At 33.7% G+C, this 15,127-nt stretch overlaps 1 protein-coding gene across 2 annotated transcripts in view; it reads left to right on the plus strand.

The window, feature by feature from the left end:
• Window positions 1-361: 361 nt before the first annotated feature.
• Window positions 362-15,127, plus strand: part of LOC110376904 (uncharacterized) — a 177,819-nt gene continuing 163,053 nt past the window's right edge. For both annotated transcript variants that reach the window (XM_021335546.3, XM_021335549.3), the window contains exon 1: window positions 362-686. The gene's annotated coding sequence lies outside the window, so the exon portion shown is untranslated. The remainder of the gene's footprint in view (window positions 687-15,127) is intronic.

The following is a 15,127-nucleotide window of genomic DNA, read 5'->3' on the forward strand; positions in this document are numbered from 1 at the left end:
AACTTCAAAGTGAACGTACTAAGTACCTACTGCAGAGAATGAAATTGTTTGCCAGCATTCGTGAAACACGCCAAACAGACCAACACAACTAAAAATCCGTTAAATAAGCAATCCTCTTTAAGCACACCTCTAAAGTTTCTCTTAAAAAAAGAAGAGTAAATTCAAATTTCGAACGGATTATCCCGTCAAAAAAGTGACATGCGAGCATCCGAATTAAACCGGCCGAAAGCGGTGATCGACGAAAAAAACGTGCAAAAGTATCAAAGAAAACCGCAGACCGAGGCGTCAATCTTGCAGATTTTCAGTGAAAAAAAAAGAAAATAAAAAAAATAACGAGGTGGGTTATTATTGCTGTCTCGTGTCTGTATTGGTAGCTCAGTGTGAGATCCGAACGCACCGCGCGCGCGCGCTCCCGTCATCGCACCATTTCCCATTTACCCACACCGTAGCGTGACAACAGTCTCATTACAAAAAAAAAACATTAGAACTATTGACGATCATTTATCGATTATCGATTTTCTATTAGGTATTTCAGTGCGTGTGTGACTGCCAGTGCTGTGTTGTGTTCTCTTTTGAAATGAAAAGGTGACTAGTTTTACTCTTTTTTCTCAGTTAATTAAGTATTAATTGTGCCTGTACTATTAATGGTATGCTGATTACTGGCGCCAGAATGCGCCGCAGTTTTGGTGAGTATAATTAACTATTGGTCTACATTTTTATCTGTTTTATTTAATTGTGTGAATCACAAAACAGTGTGATTACGGTTCGCAGGCGACATATCTATGAATAGAACGCATCCATTCTGCTAATACATTCGATCTGCTGAAATAAAAATTGTGTGTTGTAGGCAGCGGCTATGCCAACGACGATTATCTCTAAATTCATCTGGTTTAGAAAGTGATTGGAATATCACCACACTCTTGTTATACAAGACATTTATGTTAATTCGTTTCATTTGGTTCGGCAGGTGAAGTAGGATATGAAATCGATCGAGGCTCAGAACATCGTTTTTCTTGGTCCTGATTAAGTAGCTTCTGGAAATTATTTCAGACTTGAGCTCCAATAAACTCGTGGGAACATCAGCTATACATAAGATTAAAGTTTAATCCTAAAAGAGATGCTTTTTGGGAGAAAGCTCGACAGACAGACAGACAGAATTACATGCATTTACAGTATTAGTAAGCATTAGAACGAAACTATGTCTCCAGTGGTTGCGAATACTAACACATCACACGAAACTGTTCAGCAAATGAATGTCAAATGTTACTAGCGGAACATAAACGTTAGGCTATGTCACAAGGTATGGGAGAAAGCGATTTTACTGTGTCATCCATCTGTAGTTCTTACCTATACTGATACCAGAAAGAGGAAAGTTTGTGAAGTTGTAGGGGGTAATCTCTCGATCTACAGAACCGATTTTGATAATTCTTTCACCAATAGAAAACCACATTGTTTGTGAGTGTCATAGATTACATTTTATTCGAGTTTGAGAAGTAGTTCTTTCAGGAAGCAGGTAACGGGAAACGCTTAGTATTTGCATAAAGACGTAGAACACTATAGTTTTATGCTCCTTTTCAGCGAAAGTTACCTACTTAATAAAATTGCGGAAATATAAAGGCGACTAATTAAATGATTTCCTTGCAATTTTCTCAACAATTACATTTCTAATGTAATTAAGTATTACATGGGGATGGTACAGAGTACCTAAAGTTTTGTGAAGAGAATGCAGTAAACTAAAAAACTAACTAACTAAAAATACTTCAAAGCACATAATATATAATTGTACATAAAGTCAGGAAAAAATACAGTCATTAATTTCAAAATAGTTTTAAAAAACCCGCTTGTTATAGCTGTATAATTTTCATTAATAACTAAACGTAATTTATTATGCAAATTGCACATTTAAATTTAAAGTAACCACTAACGTATGCAAAATTCATTTGTGTAGTTTGCAGGGCAAATAAAAACTTTCTTAGGAATACAATTAGGGCCAAACAAACTGAACTCAATATATTTGTTTAAACTCAGTTGCATTTTGTTGGGAATAGATTATATTAGTGTAATGTAGAAATAAGTTATATTTATCATGACTTAATAATTTTTCACCAAATCACCACTTTACAAAAAAACTGTGATGGCATTTTTTTTGTTACTGAAACAATGATTGGGAATATATATTTCCTCTGTAAATATGCAAAAATAATTCGAAAACAAATTATTTTCTTACATTAATGAATAGTAAAATTTCCCAAGCCTTCTTTTCCACTTTCACTTATCACATTTTCCGTCGGCATCTTCAAAGACACCACAATCTCTCAGACAATTTCACTCGCTGTTAAAAACATTGACACTGCTAATATTATCATATTTGACATGATAACAGACATAATGAAACGATAACACAAGAACAAACTCTTTTGCAATTATTATTTTTATAAATTGCATAAAAATTACACGACTGGCCGAAAAACTGGGTCAACTTTAATTTGCTAAATCAAATATTGAATGAAGCTGTGTAAATAGACGAATGTATAATTTTGCTCGCCAGTGTACGAGTGGCGTCTTATCTACTAGATAGTAGGGACAAACGTTTGCTTTAGAGAAATGAGTAAACAATTAATTTTGCATTAAGTCCTTTCTCTAAGACTTTATTAAGTGCCTCGAGCATTTCATTAGATGATGGCCATTCACCTGACTTCGCTTTTGAAGTGGTATTTGCTATATTTTATGTGGGTCGATTTTCAATAGTCATTCAGACTCAAAACGTGCATCTCCGTTTTATAAGTGCATGAGAAAATTCTGACGAAGCAAATATTGTAGGCAAAAATGAATTACATACTGAAAATTTTAACAATTTATCTTGGACTCAGACTACCTATATAGAAGGCAACCTAAACTTAGACCAAGCAACCGCGGTGGGAACATTTGGCCAGTTTCCTCGCTGATTGGCTATAGCACAGTTCACAGACATGGACGATTATGAAGAAGGCTTTTGCCGCTTAGTATGGTCCTATCTAAGAAAAAAACAACATAATATTCCTTAGACGTACCTTTATGCCTTCATCGATGGGGATGCTAGACGCTATAATTAAACAAGGCATAATAAGAACTCCTTAGATCCAACTCTATAAGATCACATGCACCCATGGTGATATTTTCGCTATTAGCACATTACATTAATACCTCAGTTCTCTCAAGAACCGTATTCCACAGTCCTATGTAGTTATTTAAATTATAATTAGGCTATAAACGTATACGCGTCCAAACAAACCGGTTAACGCAAATAAAGTTCAAGTTAAGTCAAAGCGTATAATTGCGTGCGCGCTGACGGTTTCAAAACTATGTAGCTAGAATTATGTAATTTCCAATAAGATTTTCTAATTAGTAGTGAGCATTAAATTGTTGATTTGTAGTTTTGTTGTTTTTAATTGCCTTTTCTAACTTGATTATGGCTTGGTGGTTGGGTAAACGGTAAGTATTAAGATTGATTTTGGAGGAAGATCAGATATGCCGTATGCGTTATATTTGGGAGACTGTGGTTGTACCTGTCGTTGATTTTTTTTCAATTGCTTTGATCTAAGGTATGTGAGAATAACCCAGAGGTCTTAATGGGAACAGCCAAGTTGCCTGTACTTTGACTTTGATGAGCTATAAGAGTATTGTCACAGATATTAAACAAAAAAACAAATAGGACGATTATGGTCAGCGTTTGAAAGCAAGCTCCTCCTTTCCTCAATATTTTTACTGAAAGGATGTTAGGCGTGTCTTGCATTCAAAAAAACCGTCCTGACACTTATGACGAAACGTCCACTTACGATTCCACATTCAAAACTCAATCAAGGAAATACTTCTAATTAATGACATTCTTAAGCTCAGTTTATTAGTTACCAACACCTACAGGGCCAATAACGGTGTAGTATTAATGAAGTGTTCGCGGCCTGCTTACGATGCATCGCGGCGCATAGCTTCGCATCGCTCGCTCCACATATCGCCGGCACATCAAAGCTAAAGATATGCTGCATTGAATACTAAATAACACAAAATGATTGGAAGCCTATGTTTCCTGTTATTGTTTTTACATGTAGAAGTAAGGTTTTGTTTGTAGAAGCCGACTTCATGTGTTGGGTTTTGGGAAGGTGGTCACGTTTTTGATATTTGTCGTTCTTACGTGGTTGAGGGGAATTTTGGAAGTGTTCAAGCGAGCAAACGTTGTGTCTTCTTTAGTTTGGATAGAAGAAATTTTGAGTTGAGGTTATTAAAATAAACTTTCTTGTTTGTGGCTAACCTTTTGTGTTCAATTGCCATCTATTTCGTTACATGCATTAGAAAGAAAAAGATCCGATTTGGAAAGTTTTCAGCCTTATGAAAACCGGGTGAAAATCCTAGCGGAAGCTCATTCAGCTCATATCAGTAAATATAAATAATATTACCTAAGTGGAAACTTTTTCTGTATAACATTTGAGTATACGTGACTTATTTCGAATATGTAGCTGAATGATTAAGTACTACGTATTTCTCCCATGAGCCAGACAAACATACCATTTGTTCGGATCAATTTTTTATCAGAAAAAAATGTCTCACCATCCTAGACACATTCAAAAGTTGAGTACAACATATTGAAGATATTTCAATGTCTCACCAAACATACGGAAGCTGTTTAGTGCTAAAAAACTGCTTTTAATCTCTAAGGATTATCCCGTGGGGGTCGATTTACTATTGTCTTATCAACTGAAAATCATTCTTATTGTGTAGTGAGTAAGGTTTAAAATTAATTGGAAATTTTATAACAATTCTCCTCCTAGGCCATTGACTTTTCTATAATTGTTCGAAAGATATGAGAAAGTAAGTAATAAAGTATGAATAGTTACTTAATTTGTCTGCTATGGTTATTTTCTCACAGTTCTAGGAGATAAACGTTTATCAACCAATAAATGAGATGGGTTTAGGAATATTAATTAATTATGCCCGTAATGGGAGGTAATGAGCTATATTAAATATTTCGTGTATTAAATTAACATATGATTATGTTGTTAAGGTTAATGTTGTAAGCTGTTAATGTTCTTTAAAGTTTTATAATTGTCACATAATGATATCGTAAAGTGCATTTTTAATAACGATATCCTACTAATTACGTTTATGTGATTTGGTTTGATAGTGGTCACGCTAAACTAGTCGAACCGAATTTATATGTTTATGAAATCTGAAGACACTTAGGCTGCTACGTATCCACGTCTGGTAATCGGTGGCCGATATTTTGTAGGAGAAAAATAGAACACACTGATAGCAAAAGCGCATCTCACACGTCCTATAAGAAGTTGGTCAGAAAATCCTAAACAGAGCGTCTACAAAAAGTTGGCCCGATTACTTATCTCTCCTATAAAAAGTCTGACGTGGGCAGCATTTTAGACAGCTCTTAATCCAGGTTCATGAAACTCTTTCTATGTTTTCTCAATTGTTTATTCTCACGTTGTTCTACTTACTACAAAATACTTTTAATCTTTATTTGAACTCGTACAATAGAAATACGATGGCGCCGCTATTTGTGCACAAACTGACGGGCAGCAGATCTATAGCGGTAGGGAAAGCCGATTCACTTCTATTTCCATATACTAATGACTAAAGAAATGAGAACAATGAGTTTCTTACAAATGGATTAGTACCTATCGCGACTTGGCTTACAAATTAACTCTAACCTTTGTGATGAATCAGAGGTGAAGAGATTTGAATCCTTTTGTGGAACTGAAGGATAAAGGGTTAAAAAAAATAAAGAGTTTGGAAAGTAGAATTAAATGATAAATGAAGAATTGAATATGAAGTTATAATATTTGAAAACAAATGATAATTGAACTAATCTATTACATGATCTATCTAATGGTACTCACCGAAGTTTTTAACGAATGTAGGATTTCCCATAAACAAGAAAATTAGTGAATGATGTAGCACTATTTACCCACTCACGATCAAAACACCTATATAACACATAATATAGAGAAAAGGACATGATTTTGCGAACGGCTAATAACGCCTGCTTACCATCCTAATTAAATTCTCTCGACGTTGACTTAATATTACCTATAGGCTTTCCAATCTGTTTTAGAGACTGTTAAAGCCAGATGGTGTACCTAAACAGATAATTTTGGTTTGCACTTCTGCTGTTGTAAAAGGATCTGAAAAGAGTAACTATATTGGTTGTGACATTTAGTAAGGGTTAACTTACTGAATCTGTATTTGGATGCAATGAGAGGACGAAATCTTGATTAGGAAGGTAATTTCCACACAGGCTTATCGATATTTCGATCAAGGTGGAGTACATCTGTATTGGATACCGTCTGTGTTATATTGAAACTCCGTTTGGAAAATTGCTTTTGGTCTGTTCTTGACTCCTTCAAAATCTGTACAATTTTGGACTTGTTACAGTTAAGTTCGATAATAGAATGTTATCTATGGGGTGTTACTTAATCAATTGGCTGTACCTATTTTACGTTAAATCAGCTAGAGATAAGTGTATTACCAAAATATCCCATGCCTCTAGATCATCTTGCTAAAATAGCTTCCACAAAAATATAGATTATAAAATAAATTCAACATTTTAATACAACATCCATAGACACCGCTCACTCTACCTATAATCCTCTTTAGTTGCGACACGCATAATTTATGTACCAGTTCATTAGTTTGTGCATGTAAAAGGACATTCATATTTTATGGCATTAGTGTCTTCACCTCAATTCCCGATGGGTTGTCACACCGCCATAAATATTGTTATGTTGGTAATTAAACATGTTATTAAATTAACGTGGCGTGGATGTAGTTATACAGGGTGTTAATGATACAGGTGCTAAGTAGATGTTCTGTTATGTGGAAAGAGTTAGAACGTTAGAACAGTTTACGGTTTTGGGTAAGATGTTTGTTTTAAAAAAAATATTCACTGTTAATTTGTACCACATCCAAGACAGTTATGAAAATATGAGATTTTTTTAGCCAGCAATCAGTTTTTTTTTAACGTAACGTGCAAAAGAGTATGAGTTTTTATTAACCAGTAACTAGTTGCATATTCTGTGAAAATTAGAGAGGTATGTAAATCTTTCCCTTTTGTGGTAACCTGAAAATAAAAAATGTGGAATATTATTTTCAGTCCCAGATTAGAAATATCTAGTACTTAATATTATAAATTCAATTTTATTATTTGTCTGTAACACTTTCTCAATAAAGCGTAGGCTACAGCTTTAATAGCTTATTCAGCAGCGTGATGGACCTCCATACTAGAAATTACAAACAGCCACTAGGTGCACTATAAGAAGCATTTTACCAAGAAACTAAATTACAACAATAAACACTAAAACGGACAATATCCAAAGGAAACTCAGCTTCCCATAAATGGTTCGAAATTGTTTCCAAGATGTCACATTTAGTAAATCAAAAACATAATAGAGTAGTAAAATGGTCGAGTGCTATTGAACTTGGCTGGTGTCAAAACACTACGGTCTAGTGGGTCACTCAAGTGGTTAGCACTAAACTATATAAATCTCTACGTTTCTACTTTCTATTGTATAAGTGTTGGGGTAGACGGTTCTGTTTTGAAGTCGCTGTGTTAATCTTTTGAAGTCGTAAACATGTTTGAAGATTTGAGTACAATCGTAATGTAATGTAATGTGATAGTGTATAAATTAATGAGTGTGCCTACGACTTTGGAAATTCAACTTTATCATTAAATTAATGCCTTTATTGGTTTCTGTTTAATGCATTACGTTTTCATGTTTAAATTCACTCATTAGATGTAGGTACATAAAATACAGTTGTAAGGTAATTTCATGCTGTTACATTTTCATATGCATAAGATAGATTCACAATTTTTTTGTTTAAGTTAATTTTAAATTGATATAAAAATCATGCTGTGAATCGGTTAACCTTTACAAGTTAACTAAAAGTAAATAGCAGTTTGTGTGTTAAAATAAAATATTATTTGTGTATTTCATTGAATAAATTGATTATTATTTAGAATAAGTAGGATAAAGTAATAAGCAGTATAGCAAAGCACTTCTAAATAATAACTTGATACTTACAAAGAAAATAGTGTGAATAATTATATTCCTACTACCTACATTAAAATAAAATCAACATTTTGACATTCTCAGTATAACAATATCCTCAAATCCTTTAGAAGTCGGTAGAACCGTGTACCCCGTCTCTAATCCCACTTATGTTCTGACTAGCCTATTACAATACGGCATTAAAATGGCGGACACGTGAAGCTTAGAAATGGCCAGTTTACTTGACTGAAATATTACAATAATATTAATATTTTATAGGAAATTGAATGCTCTCTTGTGTAGGGCATTCAATACTGCTTCGTATATTTTTAAGCGGTTTGCAGTAATAATGTTTATTGACTATTTGATCTAGCAGTCTAGTGGGTGGTAGGGTTTGAGCTTCAATCTGCTTGATTTCTTATTCTTCGAATAATACTCGCGGTTTATTATTATTATTCTTTATTGCACACTTAGTATACAATACACAAATAATACAGACAGTTTATGTACAACGGTAAGTCATTTAAAAATGGAAAAGCTGTACTAAGTTTAATAAATTCATTTGAAATGATTTTTGGTTGAAAATCAAATGGCATTTGATCTTATTCCAATATGTTTTTGCCTCCAAGATCAGCTCAAAAGGCTTTCATTCTACCATTGAGCCAACCAAACCTATCCTCCAGTCTTAAGCATATACATAATTCAATCACTTAGTCAATCAAAGCTCTGATAAAACTCCGAACATCATTAAAATATCTGCAATTTACAAATTCCAAAGAAAAAAAAAAACTGCACTTAATTATTGACAAACATGTTGACACTAGTTGATAGCGCCATGACACTATCATTTGCTGTCGATAAAATAAACAATAATGGTATGTGAGATTGACGCATTTTTAACAAGACAAGCTCATGTAATATTCATGGGCGCTTGCACGGAGGATGTACGTAATCACGAGGGAACACCATAACCCGCATAATTTATATAGGGTTAGCAGGGGCGAGGTTTTGTGCAATTTTTAAGATGCACAGAAATAATTTTCTAATGTGATGAGTAAAGGTTTAACTATTAATAACATTTGGTAGCTTAGTTAAACATTTATTACGGTTCTTTTTATCATATTCATACCTTCTAAGCTAACAAACTTAACTAAAACCAATGATTTTCTCTATTTAGGGAGGAAATAGTGAAACATTCTTGAATAATTGCAACAGTGGTTTTTTTTTCTTCTATATTTATGTTGACATTTTTTCTTCTTTGTAAAAGATTCAGAAACTTCTTAATGTAAATAAAACAAATGCCATGTAAATATAATAATCAATAGGCTAACTATGAATGAAGGAAAATAGATAAACAGAAAATAGAAATGCGTCTCCCTGTATTCCACGAATGCTTCAAACCAGCATCAGTTCAGTGATTAGAATTGGACTTTTTTAACACTAACTCTTTGCACCCTACAATGTTGTCGACGTTTAAGTTCCGTGTCACAAAATAATTTTAGATAAATGTTCTTTATTCAAATTCGAATTCAAACGTAATCGAACTGATCATAACGGTTTATTAATCGGCCCAGTTATTTCATAGTCATAATTGAAAAATGTTCGATCTGTATCTATAATATTTACCACCATTTATTGTAATTTTAGAACAATTTGTATAAGTTCCACACCTTAAGGGCGTTCACTATTAAAACATTCAATAATTTCAGATTTGAGTTATTCGCTAGCGATTTATAAATGAAGTTGATTCGGAATATCGAATCAATCGAATAACTTTGCAATCGAATTAGTTAGGGGTCTATAAAAATAGTGTTGTGTATCAATAATGTATTTGCGTGGTTATAGTGACAGTGCATTCCGATCTGGCGAGCCGTTTATCATGATTGAATGTCAAATGCGATGGCTCTTTGTAGCGGCGCGATCAACGTATGTATGGGATAAGGGTTTCCTGAGCCTTATATTTGCTTACAGACAATAATTGCACACAATGTAGTAATAATTACAATTCTTCTAATTAGAATTTCGAAGTTGTACATGGTACGGGAAGCAAGTATAGTACGTATACCTAGTAGTTTAGTAGTAGTAAGTATAGTAGTCTAGGTTAGGTATTTATTTTTTATTATTGCTAAAACTAGCTAATAAATTATACCTATTTATAAAAATACCAACGAATATATATCATATATTTTGGTTAAATATAAAATGTAGTCAGCAAGTGCATGAGCCCTTCAGGAGTTTGCAGTAAGTTCCTATCTATTTAAGTCCTTAATAATCAATCAATCTTCAACCAGAGTGATCAATGACATTCGTTATATTTAAAGTTTTTACGGAATGGGTGTAGAATGTTATACTTTAAATTAAGTATGTAAAATGGAAAATGAGAAGAAAAAATTCTTAGTTCCTATGCTAATTTTAGAGCCATTTACCAAAGATTCGGTCGTCCATACCTCGATTAGCCGTGTTTATGAATAGCAGAACGTATTAGATTAATCCAGTACAGTTAATAACTGCGCGACCTCAATTATCGGAGCACATAATTTACACGTACCTTTGATTTCTAAAATTATTCGATATTGGCTCCGTTCATATTGCTGTTTATAACTACTACTACTAGCTCAACATACTTTGGTTATACTTAAGCATTTAACAGCACCTACACAGACAGATAACGTATCTAATAAAAAATTAAAGATCGTGCTTTGATACGTCTGTAACAAATGAAATCAAAAACTGCTTTACCGAATTTAAAAGGGAAATGACACTGTATGTAAGAAGCTGTTATGATTGAATCATGGCTGTCAAGTAGTTCATAAAGGAAGTATTTATAAAGATTAAGTTATACTAGAAGTGGTTTTACTTTTATTCTTCAATTAAAATAACAAACCAAAGTCATAAGAAATTAAACTATATTTCCTTTCCCAGACAGTTTAAATTAAATGTTGTTTTTTTATAGAGCACAAAGATCTCGTATTTGATTTAGACTTTATTACTTCAAGATCAAGTTTAGCTCACACCACGTTTATGGCCTGAGGTACTAAAATAAGGTCTGAGTAAAGCCTATCTCATACTACCACATGCCTAGTCCGGTGCTTTATTCCAGCATTTGTATGTATTTACTTATGTTATTGACTGACTCTTCTCCTTAAATCAAAATCTCGAGTCGATTAAGTAGGTATGTAGAGTTGTTAAATTTAGAGAAAGTAAAACATCCCTGTTTTAATTTTTGGGGAAAAATATATGAAACTCTATGAAGTTTTTTTTGAGTAACGCATAGCTATCAGTGTAGACGATGCCAAAGACAAGACGCGATAAGATGTCAGCGCCGATGGTCAATGTGACTGTAATTCCCGCCTAATTAATTTAAGGATTTTTTTGTGGGAAGTCATGAAATGACCCCTCCCGCTGTGGGTTAGCGGCATGAGAGTGTCAAGTTTACTGACTAAGACCCATCATGTTCCTTCTTAAGCTTTTCATCTACCAAGGGCACGGTAACTCTTTCGAACAATCCCACCGGCTATTTCAGGGGTTGACAATGAGTTAACATATCCCGTGGTAGTGTGAGCTTCGCCAATCTCAGGCAGCTTTGGTACTAGAGTTTTACGACACGGTAACGTTAGTTTTCACTGTTGGTTCGTGGAACCGGGTTCAATTTATGTTGCGGTTTTATTAACTGAATGGTTAAACGGTTATCGTTCACAATATTTCCGCCTGTTTACTTGAATGGGCTTTTAATTTGTTAATTGATCGATTTGTTTAAAAGTTCTTTGAGGTTGTGGTTTGGGTAAGCTAATCTAGCCCTTAAACCGAGAGCACTCGCGGTATGAACAATTGAACATATGTATTTAGCCGGTTCTTACCCACTTTTTGAAACCGTGGAACAGGCCTTTGATGTTTCGTAGAAATCTGCAACGGTCTATTTGAAATAAATCTTTGACTTTGATGAGACACACAAATATGTATACCTATTTAATAAATCCTTTCAACAAATTCTTACAAAATATATGGCATATCTTTGAGCTATGTATTTTTGTTTTAATGAAAGAGACTTAAATGGTATCTTTTCAGATTTGGCTATCTGATCAGTAAGTGTGAACAATACAATCTGAATGCAAGTTGTAAAAATTTTTCGATAATGTTAGATTAGGTACTTTTATAGTTAGGTTTTTTACTAGAATCGTTTTTAATTTAAATGTAAATATTTCTAGATGTAGTTATTACCTATATGTAGATAATTATAATTATAGTGAATACTCATCATTATATCATTTGATTTTAATAGTCTTTATTACACTATGAAAGATACAGTTATTATGATAGAACATGTATTAATATTTCCGTCGTTATGTTTACAACTTGGAGAAATGATAAGAGCTGATAATAATATATTTACAGTTATTTAATGTTCCGCTTTTCATTAAATTACTATCTGGTTATTTTTTACGACGTTTTTATAGCACTTACTCGCGAAGTTGCATTGCTTAATGATAAAAACATTGAATGGAAGTTATAGGAATTTTCTGTGTTGTATTTTTTGCAGGTTCTTTTAGTAACGAGTACTTTACTGATTACTTGTAGATCCTGTCGTTATGATTTGTCTGTTTAGTGTCCACGTATTGGACAAGAGTCCCATTTCCTGCAAAAAATAGTTTAGGTACCCGATAGAGTTCAATATATTTAAAGTATTACATACCAAAATACGCGCGTACATAATTACAAGATTCACATAATTTTCCAAAAATAGAAAATATATTATCATTATGAAACACCAATAATACCAATCAGGAAGAAATCATAAAATATTACACACATACTACACAAAATACATCAAGTAACCACGCTTTGTATTCCATAAAAGGATCTTGAGTTTACCAATAACACTTACATGAACCTATGTACTGGGCTTTAAGGGGCGATTTCACCAATCAAATTCACAACCGTGGTCCATTCAAATAACGATAGAAGCTTCCAGGTGTATTTACTGAACATCTCAATTTTGACGCTTATTTCTGAAATTGTGTGGTCGAGAGTAAAGTTGACATTTATTTTAAGCTTCGTGAGATCAGCCCTAGAGTGTCGACACTTCCATTATGGGCACATTCTCACATCAAGTATTTGCTCTCGGCGATAAATCCACACTTGCTTCCCTTGTTAATTTATTCACAAATCAATGATTCATTGAGTGTTTTCGTTACGAAATTAGACCCACATAGATTTCCTATTTTCGCAACACTCAGTGGACATTGTATAAGTGGCGACTTTATCCGAATACGACTGACTACTGTCGCCGGGCGGCGTTTGCGCAAAACATATTTCGAACAAAATTACTTTTGCAGTTCCAAAATTGAATGGCTTTTGATATCGTACTTTAATCCTTCGCAATAATGATGGGTTTATGTGAATTTTGATTTTAGGAAATGTGATTTTAATTTTGTGTATGTTTTGCGTGATAGGGGTGGTAATCCACCAAATTTGGACCTTATTGTTGAAGCTATAAAGTATGTTTTGGAGTATTGCAGGTTCGTGTCTGGTAACGTAGGTGAAATACCGTGTCGCCTGCATGTATGACAATAATATTTATGAAGGAACATTAAAATAATTGATGAAGAATTAAGGAGGAGTTATGAATGTGGCGGGCACTTTATAGATGAAACGGTAGCCTCGACGCGATTGGTAGCTTTGATATATTAGGAAGTGCGGCATTTTGTGGAATTGCTCAATTTATTTGTATAAGCGGTGATGTGTCTTCAGATTAATGTGTGTTATGAGCTTCGCAGGTAATGTAGACAGCTGCTCATTACCGACATTTCTAATTAAACTTAATTTAAGGCGACTGCCAATGCAATATGCTTATTACTATCGGACGTTTTAGTATTTACCCTTCATTAATTAATCCTTTTTTTTAAGATGTTGCAGTATTAGTAAATATAAATATAGAATGGTACAGATGCTTATAGCTTGAGAAAATTATTGGTCTTTAAATTCAATAAAGATAAATGGTTACAGCTGAAAGTTGTCCACTGCAAAGGCCTCCCATTGGGGGAGTTCGTCCCTTATAGTGTTATACATATAAAGATGTATATCCGTTTCCTTGCAATAAGAAACAATATGTTTAATGTTTTCTTAATAATATGGCTTATTGACTTCACTACTTAATTTTAGCACTGCTTAATTAGTATTCCCAATTAATTTTAGAACTAAACAAAATCTCAAATTAATTGTAGGTATGATATTCTGAAAGTTTCAGTGGCAGCCCTAACTAAACTACATTAAACGCGTCGTCGGCTATTATCGCGGCATAATTGTGGGTGGCTGATGCAGAGCTGTCCTTAGTGAAAGCGATTCGCGATTCATTTTAGTATGTTAACAGGAAAATCTTCATTAAAATTAATTAAACCTCCTTAAAGATATTAAGCATGTTATGTGTGTTAGGGCATGGTATTCAATTTTTTAGGAAGGTAGGATTTAGAAAGTTAGAGTCAGGATTACTTGGGTCTGGACAGATACATTTTATTTTGACATAGGTACCTACTAACATAAGTAGCACAATCATGAACAAGAAGTAAACTATAATACAAATATTTAAATTAAAATTAAAAAGCTACAAAATTTCGTCCCCATCGCCGTCTACTGGGAGCGTGCCCAAGAGTTTGGCAGCATTGTTACGTGAGGTGGCAATGCTAATTCTAAAAGTATGTTCCTATATGATTACGGAAATGCAATGGACACCATATTGTACCTTATTCCATATTTACACTCGTCACATATTTCACTCTCCGCTATCAGTATGACCAATTCCCATCAACCTAATAATTACATAGCGAGCCGCTTGCTCCGAATTGGAGGGCGCGGAACCGACAGTTTGTTTTCGCTTACTTAGCTTATTATACAGCTTGTTTTATATGAAAAAATAAAAACAAAGGCCGGTTTTAAACGAGGCAATTTTTCGCACTATATTTAGGTATCGTATCAGAAGGTGTAGGATAAAAGCAGTTTAGATAGGCTTTTAAATATAGTTGTGCAGACAGCTGTATCTACGGTAATGTCCATAATCCTGAGTTTTGTTGTTTGCTCTTGATGGCAGATATATTTTTATTCGG

The sequence above is a fragment of the Helicoverpa armigera genome, chromosome 17, assembly GCF_030705265.1.
Source record: "Helicoverpa armigera isolate CAAS_96S chromosome 17, ASM3070526v1, whole genome shotgun sequence".
NCBI classification, from domain to species: Eukaryota; Metazoa; Arthropoda; class Insecta; order Lepidoptera; family Noctuidae; genus Helicoverpa; species Helicoverpa armigera.